General features: G+C 31.1%; 2 long non-coding RNA genes across 3 annotated transcripts; one reads left to right on the forward strand and one right to left on the reverse strand.

Moving 5' to 3' along the window:
• Positions 1-2,538: 2,538 nt before the first annotated feature.
• Positions 2,539-18,814, reverse strand: LOC148621095 (uncharacterized). Of its 2 annotated transcripts, XR_015921090.1 has the most exons (4): positions 18,148-18,814; positions 16,310-16,466; positions 7,402-7,617; positions 2,539-6,572 (listed from the first exon to the last, which is right to left on the reverse strand). It is a non-coding gene; the product is annotated as an uncharacterized LOC148621095 (long non-coding RNA). The 2 variants fall into 2 exon arrangements; XR_015921089.1 differs by lacking the exon at positions 2,539-6,572 and having other exon boundaries at positions 7,189-7,617.
• Positions 15,000-17,820, forward strand: LOC148621096 (uncharacterized). Its single transcript, XR_015921088.1, has 3 exons — positions 15,000-15,320; positions 15,654-15,731; positions 17,560-17,820. It is a non-coding gene; the product is annotated as an uncharacterized LOC148621096 (long non-coding RNA).
• Positions 18,815-18,873: the final 59 nt, after the last annotated feature.

An 18,873-nucleotide genomic window follows, 5' to 3' on the forward strand; every position in this document is an offset into this window, starting at 1 on the left:
AGGTCTGTTTGTATCATTTAAAGTTATCGAGTTCACACCAAACCAGTCCGACAAGTTTATTTATATAGTTTTGGAAGGTTCGCGCCAAGAAGATGAACATGAAAGTCAGAGGCCTGTTGCTTCGAATGATGGGTTTTCTCCTGCTGACGCCTTAAGCTTATTCACCACAAGGATGGACACTATGCTGGATAAACACAAGAAGGATATCTTTGATGAAATAGAGCTAAGAATTGGATTGTCAAACAAGCAAGTGAAAGCTTCCGTCAAAACTACTAAATTCAGGGGATATCATAGGGAAAGGGGAAGGAAAGAGGAAAATATGCTGCAAGAAAATGGTGATTTTTCTCCGTTCGGAATACACTCGGAGTTCAATGAAATAATCCGAAAATATACAAAGTAATGCTGTTTCATTCGGTTTCCGAATATTTAAATTAGCCATGTGCTTAAATTATACACAATGCCACGTGTTGGCCATTCATTTGTAGACGGATTGTGTCCATAAATTCCTGCACGCTTTTCATGCTTTTCACCTAATGTTACAGGTTTATGAGCAAACATGTATATAAAATTAAATTTCATCACCTTTTCTTTTCATTTACCATTTACATTTGTGACATGTCAAAGCTGCTCAAATTGCGTACATAGTAAGTAAACGTTACCATAATTCTAAGGGGATTCTTCAATTTCAATTCCGTTTAGGAACTTTAAGTTAAATGTTTTATATATAAGTTATTATATCTGGAAGTTGCCATAGAGCACCGTCCCTTTGTGCCCTTTTGCATATTGTTTACCTGATAGCTAACTAATCTGTATAGGATATAAGAGTGGCATTCCAGGTCTTGGAGCCCCTAACCAGAAATTACAGAGGTGGTCATCTCATCCAACGAATTCGTATATAATATTAATGTTTTTGAAGTGGTCAAATTTCCGATTTTATGTATAAAGCGTCGTCACTTGTTACAATTCGATCCTTGGAGCTCACATTTTCATATTATATCATACTGTGTGGTAAATTAGATCAATTCTTTGCTATGTTTATAATTCTATGTAATGTGATGTTATATGTTTACTATATTAATGTACCATGCCCTCACGGACGCATTCATATGAATAATAAAAGTACTTCTTCCATATTTATTACCATCATCAATGAACATCAATTGTTCTTTAAATCAATGGGATATCTGTTCTTTTATTAGTCCTAGCATACATGTACATCTTATTAAAATATCAAACACACATTAGATTTCGTAATGTATAAGAAAAATATGAAACAATTAAGGCTAAAGATAAAAATTTATATATTTTTAATCATTATGACGCTTATGGATAGTACCTATTTGTATGAAATACGCAGGTTCCATTTTAATTTGTAATTAGAACAAAATCGTGAAGATAAATAAGTTGAGTTTTGAAATTAAACTTTAGAAAGCTTTTTGGTATTGCTTCCCTAGCATCGTTTTTAAATGAAAAAAAAATATTTTAACCTCTATGCTCCATTTGAAAGAGCATTTTGTAACAAATTCAATATGCTTATATTTGAGTTATGTAAGTAAATGATATTACTTGTAAATACATGATTTTCATCCCATCTTTAAACCCAGTTTGGACCTTAACACCATCATTTAATAACAGTTGTATTTTTATGGTTTGAAACAATGTACTTTAGTTTCCCCCAATATACTAATACTCAAGTTATCAATGTGTCTACCGACAAAGACCACAACAACAAAAACAGTACCACAACAAATGTTTTGCATCATTTTTAATGTAATTAAGTAGCAGTCCACCTAAGAATCATGCAGTGGGTGATTTATCCATGTCAGACATTTGAACTAAATTGACTTGCAATATGTAGGATTTAATGGAAAAACAAGAATATAAAAGAAATGAAAAATGTTTTCACCGTAACCATAGCAAGATCATTCCTTAGCAACCCCCAATTTTGGACCTAAAAACACAAAAACATCAAAATTTGAATGTATTTTTTTATATTTAATGGTGGAAATTTGTCAAACTACAATAATTATATTAATGAAGTATGTCTTAGGAGAAACAATTTACAATATAGTACAAAGCAATCTGATTTGTTTAGATCTGGTTACCATAGCAGGACTAGGTATGAAACCACATTAAAAGTTGTTAGGTTTGAACAATTTCTTGACTTCCGGGTAAACTTCGAACTAAGTCTTGGAATTTTATGTCATATAAATTAAGTGTTTTTTCAAATATATAATTCGGCTTTTACAGAGGATGTCATATATCTGAAAATGAGCGTTAACCAATATACTTTCAAGATTTTACTTATTACAACTCTACTCCACTGTGCCAGCTATGTAAGTAATCAATTATCTTACTAATAAATTTCACATGAATTGCATTTTTAAATTCCAGTTTTTTTTTTATGGGATATCACAACAAAAGTATAAAAATTATAAAACTGAAAAATGAAACATAAAATTTATTTTTGGTATTTTATTTAATATAAATAATAATTTAAATACAATGCAAAAAAATAATTACATAAAGATCATAATTTCACAAAATATACATTTATCAAGAGGCAATTTTTTAAAGAATACAAAAATTGAATCAAGGAGACATTTTAAATTTGATTTACATCTAATACAAATCATAATTTCAAAGATAAAATAAGTAAAGCTCTAATAACAATAATTGGACAATTCATGCTTTTTGCTAAACAGTTGTCCCATATGATACATACATGGTTCACCTGAGAGTAAATAAAGATAATATTGAGTATCTAAGAATTATATAAATTGTAATAGAACTATGAAAATCATATATTAATTCTATTTCACTACCCAAGCTTAAACCTAACACATTTCATCACACTAACTTTCACAATGAATACTGACCTGGGTCATTGACAAAGGTCAATATTTGTTTTATTATGCCATATGAAATAAGTATGAATAACAGATAAATATGTCAACTTTCTAACACTCTATTTGCATTAATAACTAACATACACTCCTTGGTATGCATGTGGTATATGTACCCTCTGACTCTTAAACATCCTATGCAGTATGCTAGCTAGCATCGTAACATAACTGTATGATGTGCACTTAGTGCATATGGGTATGGGTCACTAACCAGTTCATCCAAGCACTATGGATACTGGGGGTTCTAGCTAGTGCTATCTATTTCATCATTAAAATACAGTGAAGCCTTAGATCTAAAGCAAAGATTTGATAATGTGAATACCTGTATACTCTGTATGTTTGCTTATATTACTACATACCAATTTTTTTTATACGTTTTTAATTTGCGCTTAAAAAAATGAATACATGTACATCAGTATAGAAGGATTTTGTTTTAGTGATGATTCACTGCATTACATTTTTTAAATTTAATTTTAAGAATCAAAAACACAAAATCTAAATTTTATTCAATAATTCTAATGAAACCTTTCAGATATGAATATGGACCAAAGTAAATGTAATACAAGTACAAGTAGTCATCTAAAAGAAATTATTGATGAAGACGAAGAAAATAAAGACCTTCATCAGCATATCAAAATATGGGATAGAACATTTTCTCATGTCAGCTTTGAAAACTTTGTATCTTTTTTAAGTTTTGAAAGGAACACTAGAATTAATGGGGTTTCAACTGTTTTGTCCAACATTTATTCAGAACCCCTTAAATCTGATGTAAATAATTTTATTATATTTCTGAAAGAACTTATGGATGCTATCATTTCAGAAGCTAATAAAATGCATAAAAATGAAAGTCAAAACATATATGCATACATAGAAAAGAATTTTAGTTATTTACAAACAAATATCAAGCTTCATGAAAAATTTATACAGTCCATGCAGAGTTTGAAAATAGAAAACCAAAATTTAGATAATTCTCCTAGTACATCTGCAGATCATCAATATTTTGGTAAAAACAAAATTTCTACATTGTTACCACTACATGCACCTGCAATACCACCAATCAGTACCAATAAAATTCCCCTGATTGAATTTGACAACCTTCCTATCAGCAGCAGAGATTGTTATTTCTTGGTTTTATCAATTAGTGCACACTTTTGGAATGTTAATAAATGGCCTATCAAACAAAAATCATCAGTAGAAGTACCAGAAATCAATATAGAAAATGTACGTATTCCACAATTTTCAACACTTACACAACAAGAACAACACCATTACAAATATTATTTTGGTTGGGTTGTGCTTAAAACTAGGAAAGAAATAGTACATATGTCAAAAAATAATTTGTACCTTCCAGAACATTTTGGTGACCATGAACAAAAAGTGTTATTTAACAAAACAAACATATTAGCATTGATGAATGAAATGGGTAGGGATGAAATCAATGGAAAATTGAAAAGTGGAGCACCTACCCACCAATTAGTTATTTCAGACAAATTAATATCATTCTTTTTCTATTTGGTCGCATGTACAATGAAATTACTGGATGAAACATCTATAAAAACACATAGAAAAAACTCTGTGAAATTAGCAAGTAAACAATTAAGCTTATGTCCAATACTGAGAAACAAATTTCACAATGCAACAAGACACTTAAAAAGTTTTATGGTTACTTCAAAGGCTGAAAGAATTTTTATCTTATCACGTTTAGTAGAAAGACATTTGCATTCAAGACAAAAAATTGAACTTTCAGTAGTTCAGCAACTAGATCAGCAGTCAAAATTAAATGTACAAAAGAAATTCAATCGAATCAAAATAGTACTACATAAAAAAAAAAAAAAAAAAAAGAGCATGAAAAACATACAAACAAATCACAACAAAAATCCACAAAACAATTTGAAACTATATCAGAAACAAATTTTGTCAGTAGCATAATTTCACATACACATTCAGAAAATGTTACAACTTTAAAAAAAAAAAACAAAAATAGACTATTCTTATGAAAATTTGAAAAAAAACCCTCATCTGTTAGTTGGAAAAGAAATAAAGCATAAATGGAAGTACAAAAAAAGAACTTCATTTTTGAAGGGAAAAGTTGTTGGTTTAAGTGCGGACACTACTAGCCCACAAGATTCTGACACAGAAGAAAGAACCAATGAAACATGTTTTGATTTAAAATACAAAAAACATGGCAATACAATGTATCACTACAGAATTTTACCTGACATTTTAAATGGTGATCTTATCATTGTAAATAATGATGATCAATAACCAATTACTTTATTGTCTATATCAATTGTCTGACATTTATTTATGCTTTGAATTATTAGTGCTTAAGAATTAATTATAATTTTAAGAATATGCATGTTTACCTATACATGTTATATTTGCAGCAAATCTTAGTATCTTACACTATGTAGCAATGTTGTTTTTCATTTAAAACAAAAAAAAAAATGTTTTAGTTTACCATGCCAAGCGGAAAGAAAAATCTTTTTTGTCAAAAGATAAAGACATTTCCAGATCTGGAGAACTTATTACTTTTTTGTTGTATCCCCCAATATATTAGTCTTAGTGTTCCAATAAAAATATGTAAAAGTGGTATGCTTATAGCAACAAATGGCAGCAAATATGACACTTTAAATGAATGGTTTACTAATGAAATGAAACCATTACTGCAAAAAAAAGAACATTTTGATCCACCACAATGCAATAGAGACTTTTTCGATAAACTTGGAAGGCAAGGTCATTCATTTCAAGAAATTCTGTCTATTTTAGAGAATGGAGATGTTACTTCTAAAGAAAAAATAAAATCATCACACAAATTATTCCTTTCCAATTTATCAAATAACTCTCCAATGGCAGAAACTGAACTTGTTTTATTTTCCTTATTCAGAGTTAGTGGTTTTAATTTAGATAATATTAATATTCAGCAACTTAAAGAATTAGTTTCTATTATTTTCAAATCAGATGACATAGAATATAGCCTTAATAATGATTTAATTAAATATGTGACAAATTAAATTAATCTTCTTAAATGTCGATTTTGCTTGTACATGGACATGCTTAAAGCTTTTTGTCATTTAAATTCAAATTTGTTAATACAAGTAATAAACAGAGAATGTAATGTGTCTACTATTTTTGAGAAAGCATCTAAATTTTGTAGTAGTTCCAAGCCATTTAATAATTTCAATTTTGAGGCTTTGAAATATTATTGTTTATCTGTTGAAAGCTATTTTCAGTCATGGAATTTTAAATTACAAGAAGATGTTATACATCTATGGAAACTAACAGATGACACTCAGGGAAATAATCTAGTTAATGTTAAAATTAATTCTGACTTCAAATGGTCTATAAGAGTAAATGGTAAATGTTGTAATGTTGATTGGTTAGAATTGCCCCAACTTATTTTGTCAATAAATGAATTTAAATCATTTTTAGAAAAAATTAATCAAATGTGTATATGTACAGGCATTACTTATGAAAAATTTGAAGATATTGTTGCAAACGATATTGTTAATAGTGTTTTATAAAATATGATAAACCAATGGGCATTTTAGAGAAGCCAGAGGTTTTAAAAATATGAACTGCCAGCAATGTATATCTATTATGTCTCCATCTATTTGTATAGGTTGCTGTGAGTTAAAAATCTATTTGTACCACTGCCGCAGGAAACTGAAAAATAAAGTACAAACAATGATAATGCTAATAAATCAAAGTACAAATTTAGAACAAAACAAAAGTCAAGTGAAGAATTGATTGAATTAAAGAAACAATTCAAAGAACAAGAAAAGAACTATAATTCATTACAGGCTAAATTTGATGAATCTTCAGAAATATCTGAAAATGATGATAGTGATTTAAGAATAATATTTTCATCTTTAAATAGTTCATTTTCGGAAATTAATAGAAAATTAACTGATCCAATTTGTTACTGGACTAATTGTAATAAAAGTCATTTTGAAACCGTAAATAACTTACAGCAACATATTTTTACTCAACATATTATTTCTCAAAATCAGAGTTATGTGGTTCCATCAGATAAATGTTACAAGTGCCACTGGGAACATTGTGTGGAAAACCCATTTAAAAAACAAGAAGATCTTAAAAAACACATACTTGTACATACTGGTAAAGAGTCAGATGTTTTTATCAAACTTCTTATAGCTGACCAAGCAAAGGCACTTTTAACACCCTCAAAAAGGATGAGATGGCATCCAATGGTTTTAAAATTTTGTTTAGCTAACTATAAATCAGAAACTTCATATAATCAATTAATTCAGGTTTTTTTAAAATTACCTTCTGGTCGTCTTTTAAGAAGTTATAGACAATTTGACAAACAAAACTCAGGTTGGTTATTGGAAAACATAGAAAAAATGTCAAATATTTTCACTCAAAATAATTATTCAAATCAGAGCAAGGTTGGTGCACTTATTTTTGATGAAATTAAAATCAATGAGGGTTTAGTTTGGACAGCTGAATCAAATGAATTAATAGGATTTACGGATTTGAATTTTTCTTCTTGTACTGATGAAGTAGTTGCAACCAATATACTTCAGTTTTTTTTTCAAGTCTGTATTTTCTAACTTCAGCTTCCCAGCAGCTTTCATTCCAGTTAGAAATTTGAACAGCATCGAAGTTAATCATTCCTTTTGGGAAGGTGTTGAATTATTACATATGTTTGGCTTCACAACTTTAGTCTCTATTTGTGATGGTGCATCTGAAAATAGAAAATTTATCACTACAAATATTAAAACAAATCCAGAATATCTCGAAAATGCTTTTTATAGAATTAATCCATATACAAATGGTCCTTTATATTTTTTGTCTGACCCACCACATTTGATAAAAAAATTACGCAATAACCTTCATTCAAGTGGGCATGGTGAATTTAATACTAGGTGTTTGTGTTTATTTGGTAAGGAATTAATATGAGATCATGTTGTATCAGCATATAAACGTAATACAAAACGCCAAATACCAGTTACTAAACTGTCTGCTGATTGTGTTTTTTTGAATAATTTTTCAAAAATGAGGGTTAATTATGCTGTACGTGCCTTAAGTCAAACAGTGGCAGAAGAAATGAGCCAAAATGAAAATAATTTTACTTTACTTTTACTTTTATTTAGAAAAAACACTCAGCCGTAGTTCATGCTACGGAACAGGAGCGAATATATATATACAGTTTACAATGGAAACGAAATGAGTAGACAACAGACAATATTTTTAAATACACAAAAAACAAAATACACTAATTCATTGCAACATAATGAAACTCATCCCCCAGACCTGTTCGACATAAAGTGCAGACCCGTTCATGTTGTGGTGTTCCGTACCATCTTCCTGTTTCCATAGGAAATTTTATATTGCATGTTCGAAGTTTACATATAACTGTTCTGTGATATTTTTTGAGTCTCAGTAAGTATGGCTCGAGACGAAACTCAATTTTAAACTTCGAATAAAAATTTCCTCTGGACGAAACATCAATATCAGAATACCATTTCTGTATGAACTGGTCTTGCAAGATCTGTTTCACAAGAAGTTTAAGAAAATTGATATTAACATTCCCTTGTATATTCCAAATTTCACTATATCCAATATCATCAAAAATTGATTTTATGTAACATATCCATTTGAAAGATCGATCACCGTTTTCATACATATTGAACATAAGATTATACAATTTACCAGATAATTTATCTGTGTTATTTACAAGTTTAAACCAGAAACATATCATTTTAAGCTTGATGCTGATTTCAATAGGATATCGTCCTAACTCTCCATACACCATAAAATTTGGAGTAGATGAACGGAGATTTAGGATTTTCTTGCAAAATTGAAGTTGAATTTTTTCTATATTTGACTTATTTTCAAAGCCCCATATTTCTGAAGAATAGGTTAAAATAGGGGCTACTAATGAGTCAAATAATTTCAATTGCAAATCTATGGGAATACTTATGTTATTTACCTTGTAATAAAGAGCATAAAGAGCTTTTTGTGCCTGCTCTACGAGTTTGTTTCTGGACTTAAAAAAATTACCATTATAATTGAATATAAGACCCAGATATGTATACGAATCACATATTTCTATATTCTGCTCAAAAATATTAAAATGTACCCTTCTAGTAGATTTCCGCTTAGAAAAAAATTATAATTTTTGTTTTTGAAACGTTCACAGTCAGCTTCCAAGTTGCACAATATTGTTCAAATACATCTAAAGCAGTTTGTAATTCCTCAGGTGTATCCGCAAAAATTACAGTGTCATCTGCATATAGAAGTATAAACAATTTAATATAAAATCCTATATTTTCTAAACTTTTTGTATCTAGATATTGTAAACTTGAAATAGAGTTTTCGGTAAAAAACTCTTCCAGATCGTTTAGATACAAGGCAAACAGAAATGGAGAGAGTTTTTCCCCTTGACGGACCCCTATTTCACATGGGAAATATTCTGTTGTAAGTTCTCCCATTTTAACACATGATTTAATATTAGTGTACATGTTCAAAATGACATTAAACACTTTCCCACTAATATTATTTTTTAATAATTTTTGAAATAATCCAACTCTCCAAACTGTGTCAAAAGCTTTCCTGAAATCAATGAAAGCACAGTACAATTTTTTACCTGATGAAAGATATAGAGAAATGAGGGAGTGAAGAATAAATATATTGTCCTGTGCACTATAACCTTTCCTGAAACCACCTTGAGAGTCAGATATAAGTCGAAATTCATCAGACATCTTATTGAGTCTAGTGTTTATCACAGAGGTAAACACTTTACCCAAGTTGGATGCAAGACAAATTGCTCTATAATTATCTAAATCATCCCGATCACCTTTGTTTTTGTATATGGGTTTAATAATTCCAGACAACCAAGTATCAGGTATCAAGCCCGTATCTAAAACAATATTGAACAATTTTACATATATTGGCAACATATTGGCAATAGAACTTTTTAGAAATTCATTGACAATTTCATCGTCACCTGACGCTTTACCATTTTTTAAAGATTTAATTGCCAACTTGATTTCATCTTCAGTAATAGGACAATCCAAAATGGCAATCACATCTTCATCAACATTAAAACTATCAGCATCAGGATCAAACTCCGTATCATCGTCATTTTTATTTAACGATTTAAAGTATTCGTACAATTGCTCAATAGTGATTTTATTATGAGCATTTGTTCCTCCTTTTCTTACTCGATTCAAAATTTTCCAAAGTTTTTTTGAATCTTTCTTGGAGGTTAGACGTAAATCTTGTTCGAATCTGTGCTGATAATTTTTGTAACTCGTATTCATTTGCGATTTGTACTGTTTACTCGCATTTTTAAGAGCCTCCCGGTTTTCTCTATTCTTAATAAAACTATACCGATTCCGTGCCTTATGAAATTTTGCACGTGATTCGGCACACTTTTTATCGAACCAAACTTTATGATTTTCTTTTTCGGTACTACGGCGCTTTGGTTTGCCAAATGAAGACAATGCCGATTTTTTAAACAAAGCAGCAATTTGACGGACAACTTCGTTTAAACTATCAACAGACACTTCACCTTGACCCTGTGACCGAATTTCTTCCAATTTTGTTTGTAACTCAGACATGTGACGTCATTATTAATCGATTCAATAAACCGGTTCTCCTTATTACTCACCCATCTAGGGACATGCGTAGGTGAGTTATAAGGTGGAGGCGTGGGATTTATAGTAACTGTGCGCACTGAAGCATTGAGACAAAACGTAATACAATTATGTACGTCAGAAAATAACGGATCAAAGTCATTCACATTAAATAAACTGAACAATTCAAAACAATGCGAAGACAATAATACATAGTCAATTAATGAAACATTTTTACAAGTTTTAATACCGACTTGGTAGTCATTTCCTGGTAATCTACCATTACCTATATACAAATTATTTCTTTTACAAAACTCAATCAATTTATACCCAAAATTATTTGGAGCTGACTGATCTGTAGAATACCTTTGTAAAGGAATATTATTTTGTACTAACACCTGATAATCATATACATAAGACAATAGGTCATCATCATCTACAATTTCATCTAATATTTCAAAGAGAGAGTCTTCTGGTATAACCACATCATTCAGAAGCTTAGTTTTAGCATTAAAATCACCAACAAGACAGACATTACAATCTGTTTTACTGTTTAACACCAACATTTCATTTTCTATATCTGTAAATGCTCCATTAGAAGCATACTTAGTATTTTCAGGAGGTATATAAATTCCACCCAATAATAAATTTTTGTCACTACTCAAAATTTCTGATTGGATTTCCACCCACTGAACAAAATCACAATTTGTAATATGAAATTTTAAAAAATCTTTTAGCCCTTCTCGATAAACAATTACAATTCCACCTGATTTCTTTACAAATTTCGACCTATATTTTGAAAAACATAAATAACCTTTTGGCAAATTGCCTTCAATATCATCATAACTATCAGTTTTTGTTTCTACAAAAATTAAAATGTCATTTGTCTTTATTAAATTACAAAATTCTGGACACAACAATTTGGACTTGATCCCACAGACATTTAAACACGATACGTGTATGTTTTTTAACACATCACTACCAACGTTCACAGTTCGACTCCTGTTAGCGAGTTCCTAGCTACCCCCAGCGGGAGGGGGGGATGCAAAAGTCACCACGTTGGTTTCCGGGCTTACCAAAGAATTGCGGAGGTGGTTCCCTGGACACTTGAGTTGGAGGAGGTATAGTAGGTTGTCTACTAGTAGATGGACGTTGATTGTCCATAGGAAATGCCTGTTCATTAAGGGGGTTGTTGAATAACTGGTTCCCAACGTACAGTTTATCCAATACTAGTCGTACATTACGATTACCCTGCTGCTTAAGCTCAATCATTTTCGGGATAAGTTCTTTTCTCCTGTTGCTTATTTCAGTGGGGTATTGTTGGAAAACTGCAACGCCCCTTCTCCCTTTGAGTTTATCAATGGCAGCTGACCTTACCCGTTCATGGTCACTATACTTAGCAAACTTGGCAATAATGTTCCTGGGCTTTCTGTCAACCCTTTGTCTAAGCCTATGAACATTACAGAATTCAATATTTTGAGCATTGTCAATACCAAGTTCAGTATGTATAAAGTTTTTAACAACCTCTTCTGCATTTTCATTTTCAGGATCTCGGGACTCCTCAATGCCATTAAAAATGAGGTTATATTTCATCGAGTGAGCCTGCATTTCAAGAAGTTTTTCCTGTAGCATACCATTTTCAAACACAAGTTTATCTCTTTCAGTTTCTAAGCCAGACACCCTGTTTTCAACTAAATTATAGTGGAATTCCTCATTAGTTAATCTATCTGATTGCTGTTTTAAATCATGCTTTATATCTTTTATTTCACAGTTTATTTTGGTAAAATGTGATTCCATAGCTGACACTCTGGCAATAAGTTCATCTAGCTTATCAAGTTTATTCAACCTTGTATTCATGAAGTTTATGGTTTCTAGAATTGTTTGTAGTGTGGAACTATCACATGTAGATATGGGTTGCTGATGAGTAGGTTGTGGAACTTGAAGAGAGTTATGTATAGGCAAATTTGGTACACTTGGGCCTGGCAGATGTTGAGTCATGTTGAACATGGGTGTAGTAGAAAAATTGCTTATAGGTGTGCTATGTTGCTGTTGTTGAATGGAGGGATGAAACATGGTTGGATTGGTACTTCTAACACCGTAAATAGACTCATTTGCATTCGCAATGACTTGAGATAGCTCGGGTGAACTAATGTTTACATTCGGTATGGGGGCCGCCATATTGCTATCGGTTGGGGTCTGAGTACTTTTTGATTTCCTTTTTCTCTTACGTGCCATAGAATAAATCCACAAAAATGTCTCATTTGATATTCATATTGATAACAAAAGCACATGATGTTATAAGATAATAGATATCTAACCAAAAAAGTCTGATATATAAAACATATTGACGGAGCTCTAACTCGTCCGTCCACTCACTTCGCCTCCATTTCGCCACCCCCTCCACCCCCCTCCATAATGCTACAACATCAACACAAATTTATATAATTAAATGTATTAAACTTTTTGAGATTTTAAATAGTGAACAACCTATTAAAGACGGTAATGATAATAGATTAAGAGAGTTGAATGATATAAAAAATTGGTTTAGTAATTGGAATAATCAATTGAAAGCACAATTTCATTTACCTAGTGAAATAAATGTTTGTTTGTTTGTTTGTTTGTTGGGGTTTAACGTCCGAGCAGCAATATTTCAGCTATATTCAGACAATGAACATGAAATGCATGATAAAATGAACATGAAATGAATAAAAAAGGATGGGACACAAGGATAATAGGGTCGACAAATTTTGATTGCCACTGGAAAAAGGGGGATGGGTAAGGTCGGGCAATTTAGCCTCCTGTGGCGGAGCGCAAAGGTTCCTACTCCTATCGAATACCACAGCAGGGTTCTTTAACGTGCGAGGAACGTGGCATCTTTCCCAACACGGTGCACCACTATGGTTTGCGGTCAGGTTTTCCGTATTATAGCCTGACAACCCCAGCATGTAACACGCCAGGGGTACCCCATTCCACCACCTGGGGCACACATCCCAGTTGCTCTGTGGGCAGAGCGCCTAGTCCCCGGCTAGGTTTCTGAGCACCATTTAGTCGCCTTATACGACAAGCTTAGCGCTGCTGCAGGCCTATTCTTTTAACACCCGGACCTGCACGGGGCGTGAAATAAATAAACACTTTATATCCTGGCAAACCTTTGATGATGTCATTTTAACCATTTCGTTATTTGTTGCACTGTGTAGCTACGTAACAAGTGAAAGTTTTCAATTATTATATGTAGATAAACCTTACATTACTCTCTAGAAACTAAATCAAGACATTGTGGAAGCCTGGTTTTCACACCAAAGAAGTATGTGTGGTGACAACAGGGACCCTACTGTCTTTCAATATAGTAACAACAATTCTAAACTGTTATCATTAAAAAGAGCAAAAACTGATTCGTCTGTATCAAATTATAGTAATGGAAGTATTGATGAAATTTTAGAACAAAGAGAACCAATGAAACTTTCAATAGTCAAAAAGATGTAGCATACATGGCCTGTAAATTTATAATTATAGTAAATGTTATATTTGGCAAGTAATGTTAGAAATTAGCATGCAAACAATGTATGCTTACAATATATATTTTGCTGCAAATATACCAGTTATTATTTGTGTTCAATATGCATGTTATTTGAAAGTTGTGCTTTATATACAACTTAGAACAGTTACTGTTTTTAAATGCATATCTTGTTTGTGAAATAATATTTTGATGACATTTCATATGATGTTGTAAATTGAATTTATTGTGTATTAAGATGACTGTTGGAAAAAAAGAGATAATGAAAAGGTGGAACAAAAAAATAACAGGACTATTTATTACCTTAGAAGCCAGTTGAGTATCATAAAATTTACATTGTGCTTTTTGAGAGACGTTATATAAGTCAGTTGTTTTATGACAAGTATTGTGTTTCTTTAATTCCATTTTTGTGTCACCCTTATTGTAGGTAGAAAACATGAACTAATATTTGGTATATCCTTTTGATGTTAGAATTTGAAGAAAAATATAAAACATTTGATAACAAATAAAGCACTTCTATAGCAATTTTGATTTAGCCTAGTTATCAATCTATATGATGCATAATTTTTAACTTTTGTAATTTTTGTTACAAATATTTTCATAGATTTTATATTTTCAACAATTATTAATGAACTTTCAAAAGCCTATAAATTTAAGACTCTTGAGCATAAGTTCTGTTATTCAAGAATAAAACGCAATTTATGAATTTGAAAGATGTTTTTGCTACTTTCCAATTTTTGAAAACTATAAATGCTAACAATTTCATTGTTCAGTATTGATATTTTTTGTAAATTTCAAAATATTTCAAAAAATCTTATCATTATTGAAATAAACTTTACCAACAATTATTTTTTTCTGTTATGGAAGATGGCAAACAATTATTGAATTTATTTAAGTAATAATATTTCTATTTTTTAAATTTCAAGTTATCTTTGAAGACACCAAATGGAACATGATTTTTACATACATTTAAAGGTTCCTTAAATTTATTTACTGGTTGCATTATATATGTCATTTGTTTATATATTTTAAGTATGTGTTTTTTATTATTTACTTGTAATGTAATATAATGATGGAGACATAATATTGGAAATATTGTTTGATTTTTTGTTAAAATAATGTAAATTTTCAATATAAGTGGTAATCATATTCTGATTCTAATGTTAATGATGTTTCTTTGATTTTCAACAAAGTTACCCCCGACGCTAATAAGGAGAAAGTATCCAGTATACACTAACCATACAGAAGACCACCAATGATATTTCTGAATCTGCAAGTGTACACAAGAAACTTGCAAGTATCAATAGTTTTGTATACTTAACATTAAAAACTTGTACAAAAAGTACATGGCAAACATTAACAAATTTATCTTACTTGTAAATCATTTCAAATTTTGTGAAATTACATGCGTATGTATGTATGTATTCATGTGCTGTTTATTTTAACTTATAATTCAAGTGTTATTTGTTATGTAAATGAACCTTTAACAAATGTTGTAATGTGCTTTGGAAGGGTTTTTCTCTGCTTAATTTGAAATAAATACTATAACAACATTCATTAATTTGCAAATGTGGATTACAAATTAATAGCTCTTAATGTTTTTTTTTCTCTCTCTTAAATTTGCAGGTAACAGTGAAATATGTAGTATGCTTACATGATGCAACTAAAATCACCAAAGAAATAAAATACTTTAAGCAGTACAATGTAAGTACAGAGAGGTACATTACATATTTGATATAATCATTCTATAGTATGATGACTCACCAAACTGCCCCGTGCAGGTCCGGGTGTTAAAAGAATAGCTCTGCAGCAGCGCTAAGCTTGTCGTAAAAGGCGACTAAATAGTGCTCAGAACCCTAGCCGGGGGCTAGGGCGCTCTGCCTACAGAGCAACTGGGATGTGTGCCCCAGGTGGTGGAATGGGGTACCCCTGGCGTGTTACATGCTGGGGTTGTCAGGCTATAATACGGAAAACCTGACCGCAAACCATAGTGGTGCACCGTGTTGGGAAAGATGCCACGTTCCTCGCACGGTAAAGAACCCTGCTGTGGTATTCGATAGGAGTAGGAACCTTTGCGCTCCGCCACAGGAGGCTAAATTGCCCGACCTTACCCATCCCCCTTTTTTCCAGTGGCAATCAAAATTTGTCGACCCTATTGTCCTTGTGACCCATCCTTTTTTTTCATTTCATGTTCATTTTATCATCCATTTCATGTTCATTGTCTGAATATAGCTGAAATATTGCTGCTCGGACGTTAAACCCCAACAAACAAAAAAACTCACCAAACTATTGTTAATGATAAGTCAGCATTTTAGTTTATCCTTTAAAATCCTCTAGAAAAAGTTCCAGTCACCCTCCATAATAGCATTTCCACTTCATTTGCATATACTTATGTCCAATAGTGCATTTTCATATATAGCCTTTCCGTAATACATGTCCCTGGAAAGAATTTACAACCAATTTAATTTTACAAAAAATATATTAGCAATGTTTATCATTACTAAACTGTCACTGAATATCATCATGTACTTACTTGGAGCTCCACCAAGCTATCGAGTTTGAATTTAGCTGAAGTGGTGTATCTTGGCAAGTTGTGAAAGACCTAACAGTGAGCACTTGTTAAAAATGGCCTCTAGTTTTAACTTGGACTTGATTGCTTGAATGGAATCTATGTATGTGATTATGCGGTTATGTTCCTCGGTTTTGGCAATCCAGATGTTGAACACCTACATGTACAATCCAATTAATTTTAACAAATTTGTAAATATAAAATATTGTTGTTTGATATTTACTTTGACTTATAGATTGTGTAATGCCGCTTAATTATGTACATCTGTGTGATGTGGATGTCTCATCTAATATTTGTATTTACATTCAATATTCAAATGCACAACTTTACATTTGTATTATATATTTTCTTGAAACAAGATATTGGCTTTTTCTTTAAATGTATTTATTTATCCCTTTACCAGTAGCAACAACTGTGCATGCTATTTAAGTCAATCGATTATGCAGGTAAGCTTCACTCAAATATATTTTTATACCCACCAAAAACAAAGTTTGTCCATCTGTACACATTTCATTTAAGCAAAACTCATCCTAACCTGATCCATGGAATTTATTGAAAATTTATAGGAAGATTGGGCATCAATGTAGAATTGCATGAATGATAGTGAACTTTTTTGAGGACTTCAAAGGGAGATAATCCAACATAAGGGTATTTTATGTCAAAATGTGCAACTCATATTAAAAGCGATAATTGAAGTTTTTTTTAGGAATGTTGAACATCAATGTAGATGTGTATAAATTATTGTAGGACTTTCATGTGAGATAATCCAACACAAGGTTTTTACAATTTAAAATCTTACTGCAACATAGTTTATGTTAGAGACTTGAAAGGGAGATAATTTAACCTGCAGGTTGTACATGTATATTTTAGTTCATTTAAAGCATAGGATTTTCTATTTTGGAGTGTGCCCTTAGTATTTCTATTTTTCCATATATCAACAAGCAAAACTTTGTACAATTTTAGGTGGAAATATTAGCAAGAAAATGGAATAACGAATTGAAATGTGTGTCAAACTGTTGAATTGTGATTAACAGACAATACAACGAAAGAAACATCATTTACTGTTTAGAAAACAGAAGTGACAAAGACTGATATAAATTACAAGAATCGATTATGATTTAACATAAAGCTTTGTGAACTATATGTATAAATCACTTATTGTCGTGAATTTACTTTGTATGTGCATTCAAAGGGAAACTGTGCGTGTGTGTGTGTGTGTGTGTGTGTGTGTGTGTGTGTGTGTGTCTATGCTTGTATGGTCTTCTTTTCAATGATTATTATTGTAATTATTTACATTGTACCATTAATTGAACTGTAATCTGTAATGTATTGTGTAGTATTGGATAATTTTTTTCTGATATATCACCTAACACCCCAGTCAGAAGGTGGTTGTGAGAGAATTGTAAAATTCTGATTACTGAAAAATAAATAAAAGATTTAAAAAAAAATTTTTTAAAATTCAGTTGGAATTAATATACTTAAGCACATAAGTAGTTCCTTGATAAAACACAAAGTGCATACATGTAATATAGATTACTTCATGGTACTTACTTTTGTGATATACATGTAGTATGATGTACATATTGTTCATGTGTGGTCACATCAAATCAAGTTTTAAAATATCCACACATTTTTCTGCTGTCCCACTTGATGTTCAAGAACATAACTTGATTTCTGGAAAAATATAGATGCAATTGTATTTTTAAAAATAACAAGTTGCTTTGCTACACATGGTATGTCATAATCAGTATAATTCTTTTTGTCTAGTTGGGCATTATTTTCAACAAGTTTGTAACGTAACCTATTTCATTTAAATGAAAATCATCCCTCAACATAAATCTTTTCATGTTGAACATGTATTTGCTCATGGTGTACGGCTTTTGCAAGGTTACTGTGTGTCCGTCTCGTTTAAATGAACTATACTCATTAAGGCTTGAAAAAATGACAAGACTGTAAATTAAAGACTTACACTATTCATGAAAAAACGATTATATGATAGAGGAGACAGACACACATACTCACAACGATTATGAATTGCTCATGGCGGTTCTGTAAACATTGAATGCATATCATTAATGTTCGTTTGTTTTGACAATCCAAATATTGACTTTAAAAACATAAAAACAAAAAATATCGCCAAAAATTGTAATAAAAACATATTGTAACGCTTAAAATGAAAACAAAATTCAAATATAACAAATTACTAGCGACAAATATGCCGAAGTTCATAAGCAAGCTGCTGTTAAAAAAACACAATGGAGAAAATTTTAATTTGTC

This window comes from Perna viridis, chromosome 3 (assembly GCF_037379345.1).
Source record: "Perna viridis isolate PV_CMFRI_1.1 ecotype Kerala chromosome 3, ASM3737934v1, whole genome shotgun sequence".
NCBI lineage: Eukaryota > Metazoa > Mollusca > Bivalvia > Mytilida > Mytilidae > Perna > Perna viridis.